This window comes from Calonectris borealis, chromosome 12, assembly GCF_964195595.1.
Source record: "Calonectris borealis chromosome 12, bCalBor7.hap1.2, whole genome shotgun sequence".
NCBI lineage: Eukaryota > Metazoa > Chordata > Aves > Procellariiformes > Procellariidae > Calonectris > Calonectris borealis.
In genome coordinates, this window is record NC_134323.1 from 14,172,839 (window position 1) to 14,180,740 (window position 7,902).

The following is a 7,902-nucleotide window of genomic DNA, read 5'->3' on the forward strand; positions in this document are numbered from 1 at the left end:
ATTTAATGGATTGTAAATAATAATTTAAATTTGCAGTTTTGGTCCTTTCAGCTGTAGCCTCCCATTAGGTACTTAAACAGCGATGGTCTCCTTTATTAGAGCTACTGACTCTGCATTAGGAATGTGTTTGAATATTCTGATGTTATTATCTCATGCTATCAAACCAAAATAGGTCTCTTCACAATCTCTGCCTATGAAAAAATTAGTTATTGATTCAATTGTTCATTCAAAAAATCCTAAACTGGCTTTTATGCTCTTTATGGAAGAAATTTGCACTAAGCTGGAACAGTTAAGCAAACTATCAGAAAGAACATGTGCATGGCTGAAGCATCTGAACCCTTCCCTCTGCAGCTCCCAGAAAGCTGAGAAAAGGAGAAGGCTCTCTGATTAGAAAATTAGCTCTCACCTTTCTTTCTCTAGCAAATGTATTTGAAAAAGAAAGAGACTCTTAGTAATTCACTAACTTGTCAAGTTTTATAAAGATAAGTGTTACAGGTAATCTAATTATCTGAACCTCTCCAAATGAGAGTCACGATGGTTGCTAGACTTAAACAAACTGCTGTCAGGGTGGTTTGCATGTGCTTCCGAAGTGGCCATCTTGTATCAGAAACTTTCCTGCTTGAGGGAGACCAAACTGAAGGGGACCAGGAGATCGAGTGTCTAATAGAATTATATTCCAAGTGGAAAAACATTTTGTAGAGGAACACATTGGTCATGTAAAGACCACACACGATGCTGTAACAGTTTGGCATTTCAGCAGCACTGCTGAAGCTGCCTCTAGAAATGAAGCTGTAAATACAATACCACAGATTCAGTTTAGATTTCTGATTGCAGGGAGGCTGTCGGCCCTTCAGCAAGAGATTATAGATCAGAACAGAAATGAATTGCTTGTTGGAATTCTTTCTGGTTTGGTTTGGTAGCTGAATAAGCCTGCCTGTAGTCATTAGTTTTTGATAGGTTTTCAGTTATCACTCTTTAATCTTGACTTTCTGTCTCATTTTTGGAATCAACCGAAAAGACCATCAGTTACAGCACAAGTGTTATTTAGCTATTCATAAGTATAAATTCTTAGAGGAAAAAAAATGTTCAGGGTTGGCTTAGCAAGTAAGTACAGCATTAGTAGTTGGAAGTATGTTGACTTTAGTCGTCATTTATTTCCTCCTCGGGGTGTCATTTATAGCCACTTACATAATAGCAAACTGTATTCAAACTAGCATGGACATAGGCTGCAGCTATATTGGCCTTTGAGTATACAGCAAATTATGAGAATTCCAGTTTGTCTGAGATGCACAAGAACACAATTACTATTTAAAATAAACTCTACCAAGAGCTTAGTCATTACTTCAAATGACTCTATCAATCACCATGTTCTTTAATAAGACTACCTTTCTTATGCTAGTTGATTTCCCGTAGAGTTTATGCTTAAAAACAGACAGCCTCTGTCACATTTATCTTAAGTGGATCTCCCCAGGGCAGCAAGTAAATGTAAAACTCTGTTTACAGCCGTTTTTCATTTCCCGAGCCTTTTAATATCACTCTCTCAGGCTTATTTCTATGTCATTCACTTCATAACGTACTAAGTTGTCTTCCTACTTTCTGCTGCTTTGTATGAGGTACACCAAATGGCAATTTCACTCTTCTTGAATGAGTACAAATTAAATCAAAGCCTGGTGAAAATACTTTCCTTCCGTGATAATTTCAGAGGTGGATACTGAAGGATATATCACATCATTTTAGTCAGGAGGTTATTTTTCTTCCTCTTTCCTCCAAAATGACTTCTATTTTCAAAGAGCCATCATTTTATGGTTTTGTCTATGGTTTCCTAATACTGCGTCTCAAAGCTGCTGCAGGAAAATATGGCTACATTTCAAAAACTATTCTTTGGAGCAGCTGGGGATTATTGGCTTTAAACATCTCAGTAATGCAATACAGTGCTATAAAACATAATTTAAAAATGCAAAGGATTAGGATTTCCTTTCATAAGATTCTACAGTACTCAGAATAGGATTCTACAAAATTTACTTAGCATTTTTAAGGCAACTTCTATTGCTAAAGATGAAAATCACTAGTTCTGTAAAGATTTTATTTATGTATTTAGTATGTACAAATCTTGCCATGACCTAGAATCCTTCTGTAATAGGATACCCCTAGAATCTTGGCTGTTGTGCACCATATATAAAATTACATATATACTTAGCTCTGCAGAACTGCAACCTCAGATTTCAATCCTTTGCAATTGTATCATGCTCTCATGCAAAACAGCAGAATATGAATTGGGGGAGTGTGAGGTTCTCATTATTCATTGCAATAACTAAGTGAATTTTTTTCCTAAGTATCTTTAAGTATGAAAAATTTCCTTTTCTGGACTAAATACTTTTGTCTCATAAGACTAATTAAGTTTTGTGAATGACACAAAAGACTTTATATCAATTTGCATTCAGATGAGGGTTATTTGCTGTTCGCTCCAGTGAGACCTGAAATATACTTCAACAAGAAGAGAGATTCAGTGTTTCAGAAGGGCTCACAGGGAGTTAGTTGCTGGCGGTCTGTTTTAGAATTACACATTGGGAAAAAAGAGATTTACCAGTTACATATACAGCATGAAAATCTTTTCCTGTATCAGAGATCAGAGCTCTTGTCATTTAAACAAAATGTTTTACATTACACTGCTGCATATTGGCCTTTAATGCTTGATTCTCGGTAGATACATATATACATGACTAGTCTCATGGGGTTAGTCATATTCATAAAGTCGATTTGCTGGGTATGCAGTCCTTTAGTTTTTAATTTCCTATTTTGTATGTGAGGAGTAAGGGCCATGGTCCTGGCACTTAGAGAGGGAACTCTGCTGGTGTATGAACAGAGCTCCATGTCCCAGTGCTGCCCTGGAAGAAGGGGTTCATTTGAGGAAGCAAAAATCCATCTCCTGATGGGATGATTTCCTGACTGGAAGGACATGCATAAAGCCCTTAAATGCTGGGGTGCAGCTGAAAGTTAAAAAATCTGATATTGCCTCATCCTCCAGTTCAGCTCGTTCCGTTTAAAGTAGACCTTGCAAATGATGATACACCAGGGTTGCACCTTTCTCAGTTCTACATATCATATAAGTAGCTCTATCAAGAAAAAATCAGGCATACTCTAGTTCCAGTGGAAAAATGCAATAATCCTAATTCTAGTCTTGTCCAGATTTAGGGTACCTAGAATCTCACAGAAAGCTTGGCATTTTTCAGGACTAAAGGATTTATTTGAAGAACTGGCTTTGCTGTATGTGTCATGGAAACTAGATATGCTGTATAGCAGATCTTGATACGTTACATAACATTATTTCACGTAAATAAAATGAGATGCCTTTTTTCCCACAAGTACAACATGTACAGTGAGTCTAAGCTAAAAACTATTCAAAGATTGGTCTGATAATGCAGAACAGTTTAAAATTACAAAGTAATTGAGAAAATTAAGTTAAATGTGGTAGGTACTGATTCTTGGTATTTTATCTTGTTTCATAAACAGGCTATTTGTTTACCTTTATGTACCATTTTCTTGAAATGAGTCAAGGAAGGGAACAAAGTTTTATTAAACAGGAAAAAAAGAAATTAAAACTAAATGTCAGGTTATCAAGATGTGTGAAACTTACTGGTTAGGGCTGAATAACTTTCTGCAGCAAGAACTAGTATCCTTCAAAAATATTTTCATATTAATTTATACAAATTTCTTGAAAATACTTAGGCATCAGGTATTTGAATACAGCAATCTATGAGAGGATAAAAATACATGCCAGACTGAACTCCTGCATTCACACTGCTATGCATACATTCACCAATGCACATGAGCAATGAAACAGTTGTGCACAGAACTATTCCACGTCCCTCAATTCATGTATTTTATTAAAAACTCCCAGAGTAGTTAAATTCATGATATGCCCTAATGATTAACCAGTATGGGCTCAGTGGAACTCGACTGGTTATTTGATCTGGAAATCTTTTTCTTACCTTCTTTCCGTGTGAACTGCTCATTTTTCCTGACCCCGATTACAGTATCTTAGCTAACCAGTTCAGTTAAACCATGGAGTATGAGCCCTGAGGCTGCTCAGAACAGCCCTGTCCCAAAAGCAGAAAAATGCCCAGGTTCTTGTTAGCTTCGCTATGCCTGGTGACACGGAGGAGAGGCCCCTGCAAAGCTGGGTGCATTGCCTGACCACAGCAGTGGGCAGCAGAGGGCTCAGCCAGCTGTGCCCGCTGCTCCGTCCTTACGCCCAAAACTCAGGCACTCTTAACTCCAGAATTAATATGATCCAATATTTATTCTGTCATTAAAAAACTATTCATTTCCTTGTCTGACGATAAAATTATTGCAAAATAAATCATTCATCTTTTCAGCTAATTCTAATTACAGCTAAAGTCTCATTTGGACTGGGAGTTTGCTATATTTACTTGATACTTTTGCAAAACATTTCAGAACATAATCGTCTATTATTATATTGCTACACTGTGCTCATGACTGCTTTCTGCCAAGTGTATTCCTGAGAACAATTGCTATTTTAATGTATCATCCAGAAGTTATGGCCCAGACAAATCAGAAAAATTGTTTAGTCTATTATAATTTGGCATATGGCCATTTAATAGCACACAGGAAGTCAGCATGAATGTTTGGAATTATTTTTGCTATAAATATAATGAAAGAAATTTAAAATTGGCTAGACTTCACTTCCGCAACTGGTCTTGTCATTAAAATAATCTTTGCTGGCTCTTTGGTTTTGTCTATTAGTCATCTATAAGCAGTCATTCAAATTTGTGTGTGAAGTTTTCTAGAGCACACTGACTTTTTCTCTTGGCTCGTCAGAGTAGGAATAACCCCGTACCACCACCTCTCTGCTGTGCTGCGCTGCACGACGCGAGTCCCTGCGCTTTGTGGTCTCTTGGTGCGAGGGGGCGCAAGGAGAGGGGAGTTGATGCATTGTGGGGCAGTCAGGACCCTGGCTCCGCTCCGTGCCATAGTCTGTGGACATGGTTGTATCATTTTTCAGGTAGATAGATGTGTACTTAATTAGTTGAATAGCGTATTTCCATTAGGAATATTGATGGATTTTATTTTCTAACAGTAGAAAAACAGACTTTTCTTATGTTAAAATTGAAACTTATTAGCTTTGTGTTTCCAGAACTAAGTAACAACTACAAGTACAAAACATAGACATATTATCTATGTAGTTAGAAGTGCCCTGAAGGCATGTTCTCACAACTATTTGGGGAGATCTGCTATTTCCATGCAAACATTTTGTGTGTACACCTCACCGTGTATGTTGTTTTTCAGAGTGTGGACTAGATATTGTTTTAACATTTCTCAGTCCTGCATACCTTGACTGATCAACTTACATGGGCAACATTAGGGACTCTCACTGCGTTCATGTGCCTATCTGATGTGATTTGATCTTCTGGTGGCTGGTTAACTCTGTTTTCCCTTTATCCCTGATAGAGCTATTATTCAGTACCAAAGTTGCCAACATTTGTTTGTATGCAGTTAAAATTTGTTAATGGAATTCTTCCTTTTGGGAAAAAGTCCAAACCTGGCATCCATTACGTTTAAGGAAGTGGGAAGCAGATTTTTTTACAGATTTCTTAGGAAAACTTAGGATTTCAAAATTACATGTTGTGCAATTCCAAACAACAATGGAAAAAATCAGGATGTTGCAGTTTGGTCAACTGCCCACTGATATTTGCTTTGCTGCAGTTGAGGAATATAATCTATGTGCAGAAATAACGATTATGTTGAGGATATCTCCAAGATTGTGATTTTTTAAAAAAGAGTAGAAACATTCACAGCAAATCATTCTGACAGTTCAATATCTGTGTAGTGTTGTGCAGTGTCTGAATAGAAGTGCTGCACACAGAGAATTTGTGGACACTCACCAGAGCAGCAGTCCGGTCAGCTGTGGCAGTTGCCATCCTCCGATCTGTGTTCCATGCTTACAGGAATTGCTTTATAAATTGTTTAGCTGTTTTCCCGTATTTTCTGCTTGAAGAATTAGGAAACTTACAGCAGCTTACAGCAGCTGAGTTAACATTAAAACGTTTGAAAGGTTTTAAGTAGATAGTTTTGAAAAAAAAAAGAGAGAAAAAAAAGACTTCTTTCTTGTTAATAATACTGCTTCATTTTTTAATGAAGTTTATTTTAGGTTTAACTTAAGAGCATCTTGTGCACCTTGCCTTTTTGGAAGGAAGTAGTTTATAAAAAGCCAAACTGTAGCTGTTTTGAATTTAAGTAATTTCATAGGCTTCAGTGGAACCCTGTTGATTTATTCTATTAGCTTTTCTTATGCCGATAGGAGTCAGAGGGCTTACTGCTGTGGCAACCACTATGTAACTGAACAGAGAGTATGAACTTCAGGAAGGGAGAAGGTGAGAGGGGCCAGGGAGACCTTATTGCCTGCAGCTCTAGCTTTAATTGCAGCCTATGTAGCAGTAGGTCACTTACTAAAGAGCCAACTTGGTATTACTAGCATGGAGTCCTTTCGCATTATAATTCAAAACAGGAGCAATTACCATAAACAGCCTTAGTGATTTTTTTTTTTAGCCCAAGTAGTGGTTGAGAGAGAATACTTTTCTTTACCTTGAAGATATGTAGCTTATTGCTTCCTCTCTATACATGTATATGCAGAGGATAAAACAAAAGGTAGCAAAGAATTTTTGCTTTAAATCCTTATTAGTAAATTAAGCATGGATGTGCGATTAATATTTTGTTTCCAGCACTTCACACTTGAATAGCTGGTAATAAGCAGCATATGTATCATCTTGGCTCTTCCATTATTGTTAAGTATCTTTATAAAGTGTTTACTGATTTACATAACAGTATTGAGAAGTTTGGGAATAATGGTCATATTTGTTTACTTATTTTCATTGTTGAGATCGTTATCTGCTGTTAATGAAGAATAACTACCAGTGAGTTTAATTTTCAAACGCGTCCAAAATCTATTAATGTAAGCAGCTTGCTTATTTTTTTTTTTCCACAGCACGTTTAAAAATGCACAGCTGTCTAGGCGTACCTTCCTATTTCATTTCTGTTTGGAACATGTATGCCCTGTTTCACAGTCCAAGAGTCCAAGCACCTCTAACTGCTGCACACGAGTAACATGCTATAGATCCCTATAGCAAGTGTACTTGTCCAGCGTAATTAGCTATACTGGGCATGGCATTGAAGACTATTTGGCTCAAAGGACACTCCATAGCAAATTACATCTGAAACAGCAGTATCATTGATTAACTGAATGCAATTATGAAGCAGACTGAACTGGCCTTAATATGTAGAATTTGGTTGCATCAATGAATTTCTGTAGACAAAGCAGCCAAATGTAAATCCAGAGGTGTTTACTAAACAGGACAGAATAACTCATTTTACATCTGTGCGATGAGTAGAGAATTTGATGGCTTGTATTTAAAAAGACTTACTATGGTTTAATAAAGTTAAATGAGAGGGAAGCTTGGTAAGTAAATACTACGGGCTTCAATTTTATTTTTTCTATGCAAAACTGGACAGGGTGGGGAAAGTGCCCTTTCTTTTTGGAATTAACTATTATCATAGAAAGCCACTATAATAACTAGCGTTGAAAGGCTTTTCGTATTTAAGCCACTTCCAGCATAGGTTAAATCTCAGTTTTCAAGTCCTGTAAGTCCTACCTTATTTTTATCCCTCAACAAAATGGAGATACAAAATAAGCTCTAAAGCCACAGACCTAATACTCCACACTTCGCACACATATATTGTGTCAGAATAAAAGCATTTTTCTGACCAAAATAATAGAGATTGTTTCCTTTTTCATGTCTTCCATGCTGGTATGAGTCATCTGTAATGTGACATCATATAACAACGTGACATCATATAACAATAGTAAAAAATTAAATGGATGCAGCA